At 52.0% G+C, this 13,988-nt stretch overlaps 1 protein-coding gene across 3 annotated transcripts in view; it reads left to right on the top strand.

The window, feature by feature from the left end:
* Positions 1-6,421: 6,421 nt before the first annotated feature.
* Positions 6,422-13,988, top strand: part of PTPN3 (protein tyrosine phosphatase non-receptor type 3) — a 103,931-nt gene continuing 96,364 nt past the window's right edge. Inside the window, exon 1 of one of the 3 annotated variants that reach the window (XM_058672304.1) lies at positions 6,422-6,682. The gene's annotated coding sequence lies outside the window, so the exon portion shown is untranslated. Of the gene's footprint in view, positions 6,683-7,691; positions 7,826-13,988 lie in introns of those variants that run through there. The other 2 variants (XM_058672302.1, XM_058672303.1) reach the window with 2 other exon arrangements.

Raw genomic sequence — 13,988 nt, forward strand, 5'->3', positions numbered from 1 at the left:
TGCAATCCCTTCTGATTGCTTCTGTGCTGTGGTGGAACATGAGGCCCTTACCAGTTGCAGCCACTGGGTATGGGTACACTTTCCAGCCTCTAGCACTTTGTGCAAAATTAAACCTCTTATCTTTATACATTATCCAGTATCAGGTGTTTTGTTATAGCAATAGACAACACAAAGCTGAGGACCTGGAGAAAGAATCATGTTTTCTAATAGGACAATTGGAGAGCTTCTTCCTAGAAGAGGAAGTTGGGATGAAAAGCAGCACACTTGGATAGGCCTTACTGCCTGCAGCAAGTGTCTGAGCACCACATCAGCCCACACGCCTCATGTGATGATGACGTTCTTTGGGATCCCTGCTGTTTCTGGCTGAACACAGATGCCTTGAACTTCACATGTGACTCATGTTTACAGCAGCATCACTGGATAGCCTGCTTGGTCTGTGATGCAATAACTATGTGTACCATGGAAAAAATGAGAAAGACCTCCCAGTAGGACACCAGGGTGCAGTTGAGGAAATCCTGTGATGCATCATCCAGACCATGCTGGAAAGCCACCAAAGCACTGGGCAGGCAGAACAGCATCCCCCATTCTTGAAAAGTCACTCGGAGCAGGGAGCCCTGGCCAGATTTCCAGAGGTAGCTGATCTTAAAATATGGTAGAAAATTCAGGAGATATGAAAGTGTGTATGGCAAAAGTAAATCTGGATCTTCCCTCCCATCTGACTCATCTTGTCACAGGAAGTAATGATTGCTGCACTCTCCATTTCATGTGTATCCTACATTATTATGATGGGTTTAAGATGTACTTCTCTTAGCGAACATCATCATTGCTAGCGCTTTACAACCTCCTCCTCAGTCACAATGTCAGCTTACTCCCTGCTCGGGACAGTGAGGTCTGTGGATGACCTTAGAGACTCAAGGTCAAGTAGAGAGAGCCTGACTGCTTAGGGTCCCTATGGCCTGTGACAGTCACCCTCCCCCAGCTCCTCTTCCTCGCCCACCCTACCCCCTTTACACATCTTTTGAGAAGTTGATGTTCTGATCCACAGTCCCATCATCCACGCATCAGTGATACCTGCAAGTTTATTATCGCAGAAAAATTTCTCTTCCTCTTAGTTTGTGACTCAGATTGTAATCCTGGTGTACATATATTTGAGGTCTTAAGATAGAAGTTGTAATACTTGGCTATGGTTAAGTTTCTTATAGCAAATGGTAAGATACAGATTCCGGGATTCTCCATACAGAGAATTAGGGCTGAGGCCTGGGGTCTGCTTTTCCTTGTGTTCTCCCTCCCATAAGATGAGGTTAACTAATGTGACTCCTGGGTCATATTTTGAGAAACACCACTTCCATGTTCTTCTGGCCTCTCTTCATTCTCCTGTTTGTGATCACTGCTTTGATGCTGTTGTTAACGATTTCTCAAAGTCATGACCCCGGATGACTACTCGGCCCCACTAGGGTGTTTCTCCCTCGGTTCTCAGTATACGAACCTTGGCAGTGTGCTTGGGAGACCTTGTCCAAGCCACTTGCCCTGGAATGTGTAAGAGGACACCAGCTCTTCCATGCAGGCCACTGCTTACGGAAGGTCAGCCACAGTTTCTGATACCAAGTTCCACTCTGTCTTTTGCATTTTGTCCATCTCCCTTCACCTCCATGGTCATAGCCTCCTCACTGCTTTGAGCTTGCAAAGCAGGGCCTCAGCATCTTAGACATACGTTTCTGTCTGCCTAAGCAGTGGTGGATCTCTAGGGTGGTTCTTGGGCCTATCACAGTTTGGTCCTCTGCCAGTTCTACAGCATCTGTGCCAGAAGAGAATTCTTCAAACTCCATGGAACCCCATGGAGTCACACAAGCGTACTTTGTTTTAAATCTATCTATCTATCTATCTATCTATCTATCTATCTATCTATCTATCCTATACATTGGATCACTCCTCAAATGCATGCAACAGTCAAGTTAAAGTAGGCCTAAGCCAGGACCCCAGAACACAATCTGAGTCTCCCACGTGAATGGGAGAGACCCCAACTACTTGAGCCATCTTCCATTGCCTCCCAGTATCTGAACTTGAAAACAGAGCCAGAAGGCAGGTGCTCCATGTGGCATCTCAAGCATTATGCAAAATGCCTACCCTGCAAACAAGTGTTCTCAAAGGTCTGCAGTTTCTAAGAAATCATTGTTTAATGTTATCTTTCCATTTCATGTGATAATGTTAAGAATCTGTGCAGAATCAGTATTTTTCTGGCAGCCACCTCAGATGAGGGCAACTGTGTAACTTTGCTACCCTTACACGCTACTGCATTTATGACCCAGCTGGCATTTAGAGATTTATCTTTGAATGGGTTGACAAGCATATGCAGCAGCCATCCGCTGGCTGGACTTCCTGGCTGGCCCATACTGCAAGGCTGAATCTACCCCAAGCTAAGGCAGACAGGGCTCCTGAGTGCTGGTCCCTGGTACCTCTTGGCCTATTCCCTCCTCCCCATCGCTTTCCTCTGCCCTACCCCCTCTTTTTGCCCTAGTCTCAAGGGCCTGAGGACTGGCTGTTCCCTCTGCCCACGAGATCCTTCCCCCAGATATCAGTATGAATAACTTCCTCCTCTCCTTCAGGTCTGTGCTGCTGTGTTTGCTTAAGTACTCGAGTTTCTCAATCCTATTTAAAATTGCAGCTCCCCGCTCCTATTACCATTCCCCTCACCCTGCGTTTGTTTCTCAGGTTCGCCTTTGTTGGAATGCAAATCTGCCAGAGTAGGGACCACTGTTTCTTTTCTTTTCTGACTTCTCCCAAGCACTGACAGCAGTGGAGGGACACACAGTAGGTCCTTAACCAAGGTTGGTTCACTTCCCAAATGGCCATAACAGCTATAGCTGGGTCAATCTGAATCCAGGAGCCAGGAACTTCTGGGTCTTCCACATAGGTGCAGGGGCCCAAGCACCTGGACTATCCTCTGATGCTTTTCCAGGTGCACTAGCAGGGAGCTGAATCAGAAGTGGAGCAGCCAGGACCCAAAGCGGTGTACACATGGGATGTTAACCTTGCAGGTGGAGCCTCTGCCCACTACACTACAGTGCCAACGCCTCTTGCATGCTGTTGCCTGGGCACTGACCACTTGGGTCTCTCTCCTTTCACTATTTACTACCATTGAAGATCCCATGCAGTCCACTGACAGAGCTAGCTTCAACCCTTCAGAAAAGGACTCTCTAACTAGACAAAAATCTCACTCTTTTGTACATCCTGGAGTACACATTTTTCCTCTCTTGACATCATTTTCTTCAGCTTACCACTTTCTAACATTATTTCATTTCCTCTGCAAGCAGCATGCTTATTGTAAACGAGACTTCATGGGCTGGGAGTTTGGTACAGCGGCTAAGTCACCAACTGGGATGACCACATTTCATAGTGGAGTAGTAGGGCTCAAGTTCTAATTCTGCTTCTGATTCAACTTCCTGCTACAACATACCCTGGGAGGCAGCAGGGGATGGCTCAAGAACTTGGGTTCTAGCCAAGTGGAGTTCTGGGTATCTGGCCTGGCCCAGCCCTTGCTATCACAGGCACTGGGAGAGTGAACCCTCTGTCTTTTAAATAAATGAATAAACAAACCAATCTTTTTAAATTGAGATTCTGTGAATTATAAAGACTTGTAAAGAAGTAGATACCCAGCGACTTGATATTCTTCGCAAAGACCTCTTTGTAGTGTGCTTTGCCGCCCATAAATACAACACCCAGATGCAAACACCCTTTATATTCTGCTGCAGCTCCTTGTAGTCTTTTTTTCTATGCGTATGTATTAGGTTGAAATGTAGGAATTTACCCATTTCCAGCTGTTTTTGGCCCACAAAATGGCCATTTGGTGTGGTTCAAACTCTGCATTTATTCAGTTGCGACCATACTAAGCATATGATTTTACATCACATTGTTTTGCATGTCATTATCACAGCAGTGCCTGCCTGTGTATTTATGGATGTCTGGGCTCTAGATGAGTTCACATTAGCAGCACAAATTATTGATGAGCACTAAGCAAATCTGCCGGGAGCTGGAAGCCCTGCCTCTTAGCTCAGTGGTGCCCAGACTTCCTGAGGCCACGCATTGGCAATTCTTCCAGGAAGCTCTTCCTATAAAACGCTCCAGCTGATGATCTTTGTGCAGTGCCAAGCCCTGGGATTTTGACCCCAGTGGCTGCTCCTGAGAATGCTGCTAAGCCTATCGCTCTTGGTCCTCTGAAATATCACACGAATCTTCCTCAGGAATGCATATTCAGGGCAGGGGGCACATCTTCTTCTGCTATAAAACCACCATCGTCATTGCTGTCACTGAATGTTCTCTCAACATCTGGGCCAGGTACACTCTACCCTGCAGCATTAAAAGGCAGTTCTGTGCGTGTGTTCATTAGCAGGAGGGTTGCTTCTCAGGCTGTGGGAACATCAGTGCTCCAGCCTCTTCTTATAGCAAAATCCTGCGGTGCCCCTGAATAGTGTGATGCCACCGTGTTAGGACCCAAGCACCATAGTACAGCTGGGTTCTGTCTGGATCAGCCTCATTCGATACAGTTCATTCACAACTGCACCTGAATTTGCTCTAGATTTTGCTGAGTTGAGCCACAGACTAAGAGGATTATGAACCTATCAGAAGCCCCATTTGTGCAAGATTTGGGAACTCCCAACAGCAGACTGTCACTGTCAATAATGACACTATGTCACCTCAGGTGCGACAGTTGAAAAGGATGAAGTTCGTCTGACACTTAGGGCCCAAGAATAAAAACAGTAACAGGAGACCAGGCTATTAAAAGGTAACCTATAATCCATGAACATATCAAAGGATAGAGAAAAATAAAGCAGGAAAGACAGGAAAGACACACAATGGGAACCCTGTGGCTTCTCTGATCATCAACATATGGTAAACTGCTACCCAGTGCAGGATCAGATCATGGAACCTAGCACCCGGGCATTGAGGGCGGGCAGCTCAAATCCTGACCTTGGGAACACCTCCTACACAGCCTGATTTCTATAAAACCGACCCTTCCAAACACCTGCTCTGTAGGAGACTGTAAGAACTAAAGAGAGAAGACGCATAGAATATTGACCACACTGGAGCTGTTATCAGATTCACACTTAACAAAAATGTTTAATTTGACCTTGTATTATTGCAAACATAGCTTTATGCTGATAATAAACCCACTACCCCAAAAGATCACACCATTTCTATTCTTCTGTTTCCTTCTATCTTAGTGAACATATCCGTCTTGGTGAATGTCAATGCCATCTTTACGTAACTTTTCAGTCTTATCTCACTTTATAGCATCAATATTTCTCTGTGGCAACAATGTTGTTTACTGTAAAACTGATATGATTTCAGCTAATATCCCAGTAACCATTACCTAGTTGATCATTCCCTTAAGGTGGAGTATCTTCAGCAGTTGAGTTCTAACTGGGGAGTCGTCTTCATTTTCTTCATGGCGATGTGAAAACTGTAGTTTTTGAAATATTTGGGTCTTTCCCCGTGGGTGAGCTGAGATTCCTAGCTGGGAACTGTGTGCCAGTGACTGGTGCTCTGGGAGAGGAACTGTGGACAGTAAGCCGAGACAGTTGTAAGAACTCAGGGGTTTCTCAATGTCAAGTTTCCTCACTCCAGCAACTGCAAAATGGTACGAAGATGACAGATAATTGAGGTGGACACTCAAGTCACGGGTTTTTTGGACTGCTGACCAGCCCTATGGTTAAGAACCCCCAGGTTAACATGCCTGACACCCATATGGCAGTGCTTGGCTCTAACACCCGATTTCAACTTCAGTTAATGCATACCCAGGGAGGCAGCAGAGCTGACTCAAGCAATAAAGTTTCTGCCCATCCCCAGTGGAATCCTAGATGGAGATCCCTGCTGCTGGCTTTGCCTCCTGCCCTCCGAGGGGCCAGGCCATAATTCAGCAGGCGGAGACTGAATTAGCACACAGGAGCCCTCCCCATCACCTTCTCTTACAGCAACAAAAAAGGACAGCAATTGATCTTTGAGATGGGCTAAACATACGTTCGTGTTCCTGACGCCTCTCTCCACCGGCTGCTGCCAGAATCAAAGCGTGGATGTCTGTGTTACGTGAGGCACAGAGAAGGGCAGGCGCTTGTTCCAGATCACACAGCAGCTGGAGACGCATCAGCCAACGCCGTCGGCCACCTGGGAATTCCAGGCTTTCATACTGCCTGTGGGAAGCTGGTCTCCAGGCTCCCACGCGCGGGCGAGCAGCTAAAGGTCCAGAGGCGCTCTGCCGGGGGGCTCCTCCTTCCGGGAGTGCCAGACCCGCCGGGCTCGGAGCATGCCCAGTGTGCTCCCCTCCGGCGCGCACCGGGCCGAGCCGGCACAGCAGCTCCAGGTTTTGCCTGCGCCCGAGAGCGGGGCGGGGCGCTGCGGCCCGGACTCCCGGCTGGGTCGGAATTCCCTCCTCCCCGCCGCCCCCCCCCCCACGCTGCCCGGGGACGCGCGACGGGGGTGACCCGAACCGAAGTGAGGTGCCCCGCGCCGCAGGGGGCCTCCGTCTGGGCCCAGTCACCTCGTCATCACTATCATGTTTTTGCTCAACACATAGATTTCTGGGTACCTACTGTGTACCCAGCGCTGCTGGAGGGACTGGCGGGCTGCAGGAAAAGGCGGGCAGGGTTACTGCGCCTGGCCAGCCGAGGACCGGGATACACGCTGGGAAGTAAGCAAACCAGAGGAGAAGCCACAGTTTGCCTCTGTATCTGCTACTCTGCCACCCCGCGTGCGCCAGCCTGCACTGGGGGCTTCGCACCGGCTGTTCCCGCTGCTGGAGATGCGCTTCCCCATCTGCACAGCTTAAATGTCACCTCGATGTCATCTGATCTGGCCTCTCCATCGGGCAGCCTCAGTGAACACTGCACCCCCGGTCCACCCCCATGCCTTCTCAGTCTGCTCTTTTCCCCTCGTCCCGGACCGCCCGCCCTGTAATCTGCTACAAGGTTTGCTAATTTGCTATCTGTGGTTATCTGCCCCCTTCTCCCAACCAGACTGCACCAGGGGACGGGGATCTTCGTGTTCGCTCATCACGCGTGAACAACCGCAGCCTGTGTTCAGTGTTCGTTGCAAGGATAGTTATAAAAGCCATGGGGGGGGGGGGGAGACGGGGGAAGTCCCTCCTTAGGGACCCGGTTTAGGAAGCTGATAGGGAAGGCTTTTCCAATGGCAGGGACAGAAGTGAAAAGCTGAGCAAAGAGGTCCCACGCAGAGGGAAGCGCACTCGCCGGCGTCCTGAGGCTGGCCAGGTGCTGAGCGTCTAGTGGGCAGGAAGGTGCTCCTGTAGCCATACCCGGCGCTTGCGAGGTTGTCCGGAGACGCAAGCAGGAGCACAGACAGGAGAAAGCCTTGCCCAGGAAACTTACTGATGTAATCATACGAGGACTGGCCTGGGAATTTGCAGGACCGACCCCCGTGCAAGACTCCCAGCATTCTGCCCATTGCTAGGCACGCATTCACGGCTGGCTTGGCACACAGTAGGTGCCCAGTAAACGGTTAAGGCTTGCTTGCCTGTGCAAGGAAACCCGGAATCTGCCTGGCGGAGCTAGGCGGAGGAGCCCCGGGGGACCCCGGGAGACTCGTCGGAGCGTGCCAGCCGGGGCGGGGGCGGGAGCAGGAGCGCCCCGCAGGCGGCCGGGACGCCCGCCCCCAGCCCGGCGCGCGGGCCCGTCGCGGCCAGCCCGGCCGGCGGGAGCCGCCCGCGGGCGGCACTGGGCATGCTCAGACGGCGGCCAGGTCGCGCCGCGAGCGAGCTTCCGCGCCGCCCGCACGCGCGACCTACCTGGGCGCTCCGCGCCCCCGGATGCTGCAGGTACGGGCTGGCGCGACCCCCGCGTGCCGGGGCCAGGGCGCTGGGTGGCCGGGGGTTGGGGGTCGTGTTCGTCGCTACCCCGCCCCCACCCGTACCCCGGCGCACGGCGGACGCGAGCGGGCGGGCTGGCGGGCGCGGCAACCCCGGGGTCCCAGTGCCACGTCGAGGCGGGTAGGGGGGCGCTGGGTGTCGCGCTCACCTGGCGAGGCGGGGGCGAGAGGGCGCGGGCCGGGCCCGGGTGGGGCTGGACCGGGGCTAGCGTACGGGACGCGGCGGCCGCGGCGGCGGGGCGTGGGCGTGCGCTCGGGCTGGGCGGGCGGCGCAACCCTGCCGAGCCCGTGCGACCGGCGAGCGGCCCGGGAGGTCCCCGCGCGGCCACGGCCCCAGCTCCGGGCTCCGAGGGGGCGCACAGCCCACGGGGAACAAGCCAAGCGCGGCGGCTTAGAGATCAGTTCTCAGGGCGAATCCACCTCTCGGCTTTCAAAGATGGCATTTCCTGGGCCTGGCACGCATCCCAGTGCCAATAAATCTTGGCCATTCCCAGGGCGATCTAGCGTGATTGGTTTATCAGCTACCTGCGGCGGGATAGCTGCTGTGGGCGAGACTGTGCGGGAGCCCAGAGGCCCCCACCCCGAGAATTTCGACTTTGTTGCCACCTAAACTTACTGAGAAGTTGCGATGGGCCTTAAAAATTCATGGGAAGTTGAGACAGCTTGACACCTGGGTGTTCCGAGGTGGTGGCCAGAGCTTGTGCCTTGGAAACTGGAGTCCTTCTTTTGAAGCTGGGCTCCCCCACCTGGCCAGCTGGTGACCTTGGGCGAGTTGTTTTACCCGTCTGATCCTGCTGTTCCTCCCCCCCTGCAAACAGCTGCTAATGATGCCCACCTCATCGGGTTGTTGGTGGGTTAAATGGGATAAATTATGTGTAGGTGTTTGGCATCGTGCCCGGCATAGAGCAGGCGAGCAGTTGGCGTGATGCGAATTTAATTCGTTTTAGGGACCCTTGTGGCTCCTGCTTCACCAGGAAATTAGAATGAGGAAAGCATCTTCAGGGCCGGGTCTCTGTTGTTCGAGAACTTGTGCTGAAGTCAGGGGCTTTGGAAGGAAAAAACCAACAACAAAAAAGCAACGGTGGAGGTCAATGGTCATCAGGGCATCCTCTTTAGAAGCAGTTTTATACACTCAGGAACCCCGTACTTGGCAGTTTGGTTTCACTTACAAAAGAGCTGTTTTGCAAGATGATGCATCTTGCAAATGTTTAAGCAGATGATGTGAGAAAGCAAAGACTGCTTCGGAAGATTGCTGCCGGGAAAAGCTCTGAAACCCAACTTCAAGTCATTATTTAGGACAGGGTTTCTCAGGTTCGCTAGGCTTGTAGAGGGCTAGCAATATTCTGCTGGGTTCCCTGGGTAGATTTCCCTCTGGGAAAGGGGTTAGCTTTCCCTCTGCCTTGCTCATGGCAACCAGCACGTGCTCCAGATGTCGCCCATGGGTCAGAATGTTCCGTCCTTCCTTTGGAACCTCTTGTGTTTAACGTGGGTGGGAATTTTCACCTTGTGCCTCTACGGAAAGTGCTGACTTTGCACAGCCTCCTGACGCTGCCCAGGGCACATACACCCAGTTCATCCCAAATAAATTTTAGACTCAGCCCGGGAGGCTATTCCTCTTTGTCACATGATGAAATTGTGGCTCTGAACCGGACATGGCATAGCTGGGGTGTAACCTGGGTCTTTTGGGTCTAAGGGCAGCACCGCCACTTTTTTTCCATTCTGCATCCCGCTGCTCTATGGAAACTTAGAGATACATGACTCGCCTGGTAACTAAATGAAGATATAAAGTGTACTGAAAGCTGGAACTCTCTCTGAGATTGACTGGTTGAAAATTAACAGCAGTTGTCTATTCTCTGACAGAGAGTAGGCTGTGCTAGTTAAATATTCTGGTTTATAGCGAGCTCCCATAAAGCCCACATCCAGTTAATGGGATACCAATTTGCGGGGAATTGGAGTAGAATAAAGAGCGCCTCCCCCTCGGTATTGATCCTACCCGGTCTCCAGTGATTTGCCAGTCTCCCAGAAAGGACTCAGCTATGCAAATGAGGCATTAGCTGGGAATCTGAAAGGGCTGGTGACCTGAGGCACTTCCAAGTGGCCCAGGCTTTCCCCTTGGCAGTCATTTATGGAGCGTCTGTAGGGCAGGTGCAGGACTGGGTAGGGAAGCTGGACAGAACCACAGTGAATTCAGCGTTCCTGGACGGGTCCCGGCCAACAGAGTGGGCCCTGCAAGGTGAGGGTGTGGAGAGGCAGCATAAAGCAAGAGGTGAAGCTTGGGGACACTGAGCCAGGACCCCATGGAGGATCACCAGACGTCCCTAAGTGCTCCTTTTGACTTTTCTTGTGCAGACACTGTGCTAGCTTTGAATGTTCTTCTTCCCAGCTCAGACACCCCTGAGATCAGGGAGGTAATGGCCGAACCCAGTCTTGTCCCTGAAAATGCGTTGGGCGCCCAAGCAGTAGCCTGTGGCAGGTGATAACAGGACTGAAACTGACTCCCTGCTTGTTGACTGTGAACCAGCCAGGAGGTCCCCACTGCACATGTGCTGTTGCTTCCTCACACCTCCCCCGCCCCTGCAGGTGAGGAAATTGAACAGAGGTGTGCAGGGACCAAGAACTAGAGAACCAGTGCCGTGACTTTCTGGGTAGCTCAGCTGAGGGGCCCAGCTTCTCTCTGGAGCTGGGGCGTCTCCCCCCTGAGCCCTCAGGGTTTGTGGCAGGTTGGGAACAGTCTGGTCCCTCCCTCTTTCCCCCCTAGGAGTGCTCCTGCTGACCTTAATCCCAGGGTTTACCTTACTGCCACCAGACAAAGAGTTTCCTGGAAAGCAAGGCAGAGCTGTCTTACTCTCCGCCCAGGGTCTGCTGCAGGGGCCAGAATGCCGTGGGCGCTGAGCACAACCCCTCCTTGTCTGGTTAGCTGCTGGGGCAGGGTAGACCCACCCCACCCCCGGCACTGCGTATCTTCCCAGGTCTGGTATAGACCAGCAGACTCTGGTCTCCGGGTCTTGCAGTTGTCTCCTCCCCTGCTTCCGGCTGAGGGCGAAGTGCAGTTAGGCCTCTGGCTGCCATCTGAGCTGCTCAGGAGCTCTGGGCCCAGAAATCTACATCCCTTGAGATGCCTCTGAAGCTGCCTCCTGCTCACTGCTTGCTGAAAGACAGCTGGGAGCCCATGTTTCACAGCTAAGCCCCGCATTTATTGAGTGTGTATCGTGTGATGGGCTGGAAGACCACAGATGTGAACCGTAAGCTCCTCCCTAGGAAGGAATTCTGGTGGAGTTGGGAAGAGGGTGGTGTGTGTGTGTATCCATCCATCCATCCATCCATCCATCCATCTGTCTGGTAATTGCTTTAAAAGAAGACAGCCAGATGCTTGCAGGCACCAGGGAGTCAGCCAATCATTTTGACAAACTTCAGAAAACACTGCAGGAAGTAGTTGGCATCTGAGTTAAGCCTTGAAGGTGCAGAAAAATAGCCTTCCAGGCAACAGACTGGCAGGCACATAGGCATGGGGTCCTGAGGGGGAGGCCTGATGTGTTTTAGCAACTTGGCCGAACCCAGCCCAGCTGGCACTCCTGTATTTTGGAGACTCCTGTATTGTAGCAACTGGCTGGTGCCTCCTATAGCTATAGTTCCCTGCTCCATCTCTGTCCAAGGGTCAGTTCAGTCCCTGTCTTCTGTGGGGGAGTGATGGTCTTGAGGCAGGAGCTGCTTCTGCCAGGGAGGCCCCTGTTTGTAGCTGATGGGCACCAGTGTGGCACCTTGTGGCTGCCCTATGCTGTCACGCGTGCTTGGTTTCCGTATATCACTCACTCGGTGGCTGTCACAGCAGCCTGCAGCCCAGATGCCTCCCCAGATCTTGAGTTCCGGCAGGCAGGTGGGAGCCAGATGGGTGTCCCACTGTGGCAAGTGATAGGTTGAGCATGGTTTGGCCTCCCTGGCCATAGCTGCCGTCAGAGCCTGGATTGGCACAGAGTGTTGACAGCTGTGGATATCTGTCCCTGACACCATTTCCTTCAGGGGGCCATGGGGCCCTGCTAATGATTTTTTTTTTCTGAACCTAGCAGTCAGGTTATATCGCCTGTAAAAGAACATGTGTGCTGCTGCTGTGTGCAGGAGACAGCCGGGAGGTGTTTGGATCCAGACAGAATGGAATTTCTGAGACATCTGATGGTTTTTGTGGAAACTTAGGCCAGAGGGTTTGGAATTGGAAGAGTCCTGGAAAGCTCAGGGCCTACGATTTGCCGTCAGGGTAGATGTTTTTGCAGTACGGAGCTGGCAGTGCATTTTCCACACTGTGCCTCTTGCAGCCCCTAAAGGGGACAGATAGTGTATTTCAACCCTGTCCTACCAATCCCATTGCGGGGATGGGGTGAAACAAACAGAGGATCTGGAAGGTGAAGTGACTAGCTGAAAGGTAGTGTTCTGAGCAGTTCGGGTTCTGGACAAATTGTCTATAGTAGGGGCCAGAGCTGAAGCTAAACCTGCTTTCTCCGCATTGGCTGTTGGCAAGGAACTCATAGCAGAAAACCTACTAAGGCAAGACCCTTGAGGGGCCCTTGAGGGTTTGACCCCTAGTATTCTCCCTCCCAGGACAGGTGTTCGTGTTCGTGTTGGTGCTGGAGTTGCTGTAGATGCCATGGCAGTCCACTCCTGGCTCAGGGCCTTGAATCTAGCCAAGGTGGGCTGGCCTAGAGGTAGTGGTGCCCGAGGTCGTTCTTAACCACTAGTTTCCCGGAGTCCCCTGCCCTTCCCCAGCAGGTGCAGTGGTTGTGAAAAAGTCAAGTATCAGGAAGGAGAAGAGTCCTCCATGGGGCATCCTCTGGAGGCAGGATCCCCACCACAGTGGACTTCCCCCTACAAGCTGCTGGCCCTCCCAGCCAGGGCTCCCCTTGGCAGTCCAGGGCTTTACAGGCTATTCCTGGTGCCCTGAGAAGAAAGGGGAACCCAGCTCCCTGGCCACTCCCACTCTCTCACACGTTTGTGTCTGGCTTTTGTGTGGTTTCTTCTAGCCTTGAGGGCTGGTGGAGCCTCGGACCTTCTTCCCTTGTCTCCGCTTAGCTCCTCCTTGGGGTCCCAGCTCTATAGCTGTGGGTGCCTTGGCTGGCCATCCTGATCTATGTGAGACCGTGCTATGCCCCATTGTGCCACCACCTCTGTCCCCTTACAGCTCTCCTCATAGTGGTGATTTTGTGGTCAGGTAGCGTAATTATGGTGCCTGCGTTAGTAGCTCCCTCCCCAGCTACTCAGAACTCTGAAGGCGGAGTCTGTGTTTGTGTTTAACTTTCTCTGAGCTTTCAGCTTCCCTTTTAACTTTGTAGTATGACATTCTGGAGACTTAAAGGAAAAGTTGGAAGACCGGAGCAAAGCACCCCGTGTTGTCTGCACCCCGATTGTGCAGTCACTGATCGTTTTATCCCATTCATTTTGTCCTTCTCTGTATGAGTCTTCCTGAATCATTTGAGAATCATTTGTAAAGTCTTCCCCCTCAGCATTTCCTAAAAGTAACACCACTTTTCTTACAATAACTTCAATACAACTTTTAGTATCAGGTAGTCTTGATACAGCACTGTTGCCTAATCGGTAGACCTTTTCTCACTAATGTCCTTTTTGTGTCAAAGAAAATCTCGGACCATGCATTGCATACAATTGCTGTGGTCCTTTAGTCTGCTTTAAGCTAGAACAATTTCTCAACTTTTCTTGATCTTTAATGACCTTGACTTTTTTTTAGCTTTCTAATTTTTATTTCTATTTTTTAAAAGATTTATTTATTTTTATTGAAAAGCAGAATTTACAGAAAGGAGGGGAGACAGAGAAGAAAGATCTTCCATCTGCTCATTCACTCCCCAGGTGATTGCAACAGATGGAGCTGAGCCAATCCGAAGCCAGGAACCAGGAGCTTCTTCTGGGTCTCCTGCTTGACTTTGGACCATCCTTGACTGCTTTCCCAGGCCACAGGCAGGGAGCTGGATGGGAAGCAGGGCTGCTAGGACATGAACTGGTACCCATATGGGATCCCAGTACGTGCTGGGTGAGGACTTTAGCCACTATTCTGCCTCACCGGGCCCAGCCTTCTAATTTTTAAAAAAAATCTTTTTGAGGGCCTGGCACAGTAG

The sequence above is a fragment of the Ochotona princeps genome, chromosome 14, assembly GCF_030435755.1.
Source record: "Ochotona princeps isolate mOchPri1 chromosome 14, mOchPri1.hap1, whole genome shotgun sequence".
NCBI lineage: Eukaryota > Metazoa > Chordata > Mammalia > Lagomorpha > Ochotonidae > Ochotona > Ochotona princeps.